Below are 6,018 nucleotides of genomic sequence, written 5' to 3' on the forward strand. Positions count from 1 at the left end.
ATCTTCCTTTTCAGAATAGTAAATGCTTTTGACTGGATTTTAAAACATAATTCATTTAGTCTCAGTTTTAAATGGATTTAATTTGCAGGTGTACTTTTTCATGGGGGTGGGAGAGCTTGTTTAAATGCTGTTCAGCAGCCCTGTTCAGGACTACTGATATTCTAAATGTCTCTTGGAGCATAGGGCCTTCTCTAGTAGCAGATGTGCCTGTTGCTGGGAAGATATACATGTACTTTCTGTCCTGACCATTGCTAACTCAGGCAGTAATTTTTGGGAAAAAGACCTTTCTTCATGTGGATTTCAGCTTTTGTCTGTCATGCTTTTTCTGTTCCAGCTGCCTTCTCCAGTCAGCACAAAGCCACGTTTCAAAGGAGACTGACAAATTATCCCCAGCTGCCAGAAGGAGGTTAGCTGTCTGTGTGTTCTGTGTCCCTGATAACCAACAGGTTAACTTTCTAAAGGGAGCTGACAAAAGCAGAAATTGTCCTTTCACCCAAATGTTTCTTTTTTCTTTTTAAAAAGATGTGGATTTGTAATAATCCTCTCCATTCTTACACTAATTTACACCAAGAAATACAGTGTAAATGACTACAACTGAACCTTTTTGTTTGCAAAATTCATATTAATGCATTTCTTTTTTTAAAAAAGGGTTTAGAAGATATTAATTATTTTCAAAAATTTGTTAACACAGTGTCTTTCCTCAAAGAGTAGCCATTTAAAGGTTGAATGACATCAGACCTGGCCATAGAGATTTATATGTTGCTATATTTTACTTGAATTATAAACCATCTTTGTATGTATGTTATCGACTAGGCACTTAAACTGCGTAACAAAAGTGAGTCTAATGCCTACCACAGTACCCTACACATAGCAGGTGCTCAGTAACTGCATTTTGAATTGAAATGGTCCAAAATAGTGTCATGTATACATGATGGTAAAAGTATTCTGTATTAATGCAGTGAGTCAGGAATTCTCAAACACTACTGTGAATGCAAATTGATACTACTCTCCCACAGGGAAATTTGGCAAAATGTTCCAAAGCCTTTGCTATGTCCTTATCCTTTCATCCAGTAATTCTCTTTCTAAGGACTTATTCCCCCGAAATAATGGAGATGCACAAAAAGATATAAATACCAGGAAATTTATTATAGCATCATTTAAAATAGAGAAAAAGTAAACACAACTTAAATGTCTATGTTATAAAATCTTGTACAGTAACACTTATACTATGAAATGCTATGTGGTTATTTAAAATCATGTTTAGTGGCACGGGGAAATACTCGCAACCTAAATTAATTGGGGTAGAGAGATTATACAAATGAACACACAGTATTATCTCAAGCATGTGTGTGTGTAGAAAAAAAAGAAGACTGAAAAGAAGTAAATAGAAATATTAACAACGGTTACCTCTAGGTTGTAGGATTGTAAGTTATTTTTGTTTTCTATTTTCTGTAATTTTCAAATTCTCTACAATGAGCTTATATTACTTTACAATCTAAAAATAATATATTTTAATTCGAAAGAAATAAATACTATTTATGATAGATGGAGGGCTTACATTTATAAAATCCTAGTAAGATGTGGAACCATTTCTCGAATCAAAGTCAATCCTTCAGATGCGATGTGGAAAGTCACAGCAGTGTTTTGTCTTCAGAAAGACAAAATGAAGCCCATCTTTCTAGGTTTAAGTTTTATTAGCCCCAATTTGATATTGAAAGGCAAATGCGTTCATTCTTTTCTCTAGGCCTAGTTAGGTTTCATACTTCTCTCTCCCCATCCCTACCCCTTTTTTAAACTTTCCAGATCTGTGGAACAAATGTTGAGCAAACTGGAAATAAATAAAATCCAATGGCTTTAAGATACCACAAAGCCCTCCCTTCCTGTGTACTAATGGCTACCTGCCCATTGTACTCCCCAGAGTGGAAGGCTAGAGTCAGCCAAAATGGAGGCTTTTCTGATTCAAGCATGAAAACTGCAAATGTTCAAAAGAGAGAAAAACATAAGATGTTTGAAGAAATTGAGACACATGTACAACCTCTGCTCCCCTGCATTCTTATCTTCACAAAATATAAACTGGTGGGCTCTGCTGGGGGAAAAAAACTATTAAGTAAAACTTCAGTAATAGAAAGAAGATACAGTAAAGATTGTTCACATTTCAAAGAAATCTCAGATCCTAGAACTTTAGAGCTGGAAGGAAAATATTCCAACAAGTAAGTCTCCTTCCAAATGCCAGATACCATGCGGGGTGCTGACCAAATGTTATCATATTAAAAAAAAAATCTAGCAATGCACCCATTTAACAACTAAGGATATCAAAGCCCAGGGAGGGGTTTTGAATTGCCTTGGATCACATATTTTGTTGGCTGCAAAGTTGGGACTAGGTCCTACATCCTCTGGAGACATCAGATGAAAAGATGAAAAGGTGGGTTTTTCTCGGATAATCTGCCACTCAGCTCCAGGTCATCTAAATACTTACCATGCCACTGTGCCTGGATATTTTGGTAACATTCCAGCTAATCAGGTTCGAAATCAAATGTATAGTCTCCCACTTGTCTCTAAGTCACCCAGGATCTGAACCAAAGTCTGTTTGGCTTTTAACTCACTTTTACCCCACACCAACAGTCTGTTAACAAGTCTTGTCAATTCTTCCTTCAAAAAGTATCTCCAAAAAGATACAAACTTCCAATTATAAAATAAATAAGTCATGAAGATGTAATGTACAAAGTGGTAACTATAGTTAATAATACTGTGTTGTATACGGTTGACCCTTGGACAATATAGGTTAGAGATACTGACTCCCCTGTACAGTCAGAAATCTGCATTTAACTTTTGACTCCCAAAAAACCTAACTATAGTCATCCCTCGATATCTGCAGGGGATTGGTTCCAGGATCCTTGTGGATACCAAATGTTTGGATGCTCAAGTCTCTTATATGAAATGGCAAGATCAATGCATACAGTTGGCCCTCTGCATCCATATATTCAATCAACCATAGGTGGAAAATAGTACAGGTATTTATTTTAAAATTCCACATATAAATGAACCCGCATAGTTCAAACCAGTACTGTTCAAGGGTCAACCGTATTTGAAAGTTGCTAAGATATTAGATCTTAAAATTTTTTGTCACAAGAAAAAAAAGATTTGTAACTATGTATGATGACAGATGTTAACTAGACTTACTGTGGTGATCATTTGCAATGTATGCAAATATCAAATAATTGTTATACACCTGAAATTAATGTAATTTTTGTGTCATTTATATCTCAATTTAAAAAAATTACCTCCAGGTCCTACACAATCTACAACACTACCCAATCTCTACCTTCTTAACAAATCTCTCTTGACAAATCTCTTCTTGACAACTCCAGCCCACACTGCTGCCTCTCTTCTGGCTTCATACAGCAATTTAGTCTGTGCCACACAATTCAGTTTAGCACCTGTAATTCAAGGGCAATTAGCATTTTTTTCAGCAGCATTCATTAATGCAACAAGCATAAATTGAGTGTGTACCATATAACAGGTCCTGAGATGGAGAATTCATTTGTCTTGTCTGCCCAACTAGATATTAAATACCCTGAGAGGAGAGGCTATGGCTTTCTCTATAGCCTATTAAACACCCATTGAGGTCTGAGCACGTATTGAAGACTTTTTTTGTTCATGAGAAGAACAGATTTAGGGAATCTGTCACCAGCTCTGCAGCTGGAGAATTTCAGGGAAGCCTTAATCTATGGTTCTGCTTCAGCTTCTCACAAGTCGCGTGGGTATGATCCACTCAGTCAATGAAGACAGCATATTAAAAGATGACTTTTTTTAACACCATACCTTAAGAAATAAGTGATGAGATTTTACTAATAATAGATATGAGATCCAATAAGTCAACTGAAGACTTCTGCCTCCAAAAAGATGGAGTAGATGTACTTTTATGTATTCTTCTCACTAAGTACAGCTAAAAACCCTGGATATTATATAAAAACAAATATAAGAAGACCAATAAAGGTAGAGAGAAGGCAGACTGGCTAAGGACTTTAGGCACCAAAGAATGGTGGTGAGTTCCCTAGGTTTTCTTTTTGTCTCACTTATCCCAGACTGGCTGCTGAAGAAGCCAATAATTCAGAAAGACAAGAAAAAATCCTGTTCTCTCTAGTCAAAGGACCAGGAAAGGGTCAGTCTAGTAAGATAGAACAGTTTTAGACAAATACTGCTCTACTACAGCCAAATACCACAGGCAAAACTGTGACCCTAACCCTCACTCATGCCAGCAAATGCCAAGTGGGAAACCTGATGTTCTACCCCAATCTGGCAGTAGTCTAGAGTCTCATTACATGATACCCAAAACAAAGAATATTCAACTGAAAATCATTCATCATAGCAAGAACTAGGAAGATCTCTAACTGAATGAAAAAAAAAGACAATCAATAGGTGCCAAAACTAAAATAACGGAGATATTAAAATTATCTTACAATGATTTTGATGCAGCTATCATATAAATGCTTCGGTGAACAAATAAAAAGAATAGAAAGTCTCAGCAAAGAAACATAAAGTCTTAGCATTAATGAGCTTGAAGATATAACTCTAGAAATTATACACAGAGAAAATAGACTGGAAAAAAAATGAAAAGAGCCTGAGGGACCTGTGGAACTATAGTGAAAAAATATAATATTCATATCACTGGAGTTCCAGGAAGGGAGAAGAAAGAGAAGCTGAAAAGTATTTGAAAAAATAATGGCTTAAATTTTCCAAATTTGGGGAAAGATACAAACCTGCATATTCATAAAGCCGAATGCCCAAAGTGGACTCAAAGAAGTTCACACTAAGACACATCACAGTCAAAATTCTGAACATTAAAGACAAAGGTAAAAAAAAAACAAAACAGGGAAACAATGTTTTGAATAAGGGGTTGGCACAATTTTCAAGTTCTGAAAGACAAGAATGGCCAGCCCAGATTCCTATATCCTACTAAAATATCCTTCAGGGATGAAAGAGAAATCAAGGCATTTTTAGATGAGAAAAACTAAGAATCTATCACCATCATACCTACCTTAAATATAGCTAAAGGAAATTATCTAAACAGAAAGCAAATTAAAGAAGAAATCTTGAAACACAGTAAGCAAAAACATTAATAAATCCAATAGACTTTCCTTCCCCTCTTGAGTCTTCAAAATTATATTTGATGGTTGATGCAAAAATTATAACACTGTCTGATATGGTTCTAAATGTATATAAAGGAAATATTTAAGACAATTATATTATTAACTGAGGAAGGTAAAGGGACATAAATGAAAGTAAGTTATATACTCAAAACCATGACAGATAAATCAAAATGATATTCAAAAAATATTCAAGTAACCAACAGGAAGGCAGAAAAAGAAAACAGAGTAATCCAAAACAGAAAAAAATAAAATGGTAGACTTAGACCCTAATATATCAATAATTGCATTAAATGTAAATGGTCTAAATACACCCATTAGAGCATGGAGATTGTGGAGTGGATGAAAAATCATGACCCAATGATAAGCACTCTACAAGAAACTCACTTTGAATATAATTAAATAGGGAGATTGAAAGTAAAGGGTTAGAAAGATATATCATGCTAATATTAATAAAAAGAAAGCATGAGTGTCAATATTAATATCAGATAGGCTTCAGAGTAAAGAAAATACCAGAGACAAAGAGGGACGTTATGATATATGATAATAACATAATAAAAGGATCAATCCTTCAATGAATTGAATTTTTTCTTTATATATAAAAAAATAGACATATTGGAGAGGGGAGGGGGGAGAGAGAGAGCTTTTCAGAAATTGGTTCATGCAACTATGGAGGCTAGTAAGTCCAAATCTGTAGGTCAGGCCAGCAGGCTGGAGACCCATGGAAGGGTTGATATTGCTGCTCACATCTGAAGGTGGTCTGTTGGAGAAATCCATCCTTAGGTCAATCTTCTTCTTAAGGCCTTCAACTGATTGGATGAGGCCCACCTATATAGTGGAGGATAATCTGCCTTACTCAAAGTCTATTGAA

This window comes from Pteropus alecto, unplaced genomic scaffold (genome assembly GCF_000325575.1).
Source record: "Pteropus alecto unplaced genomic scaffold, ASM32557v1 scaffold19, whole genome shotgun sequence".
NCBI lineage: Eukaryota > Metazoa > Chordata > Mammalia > Chiroptera > Pteropodidae > Pteropus > Pteropus alecto.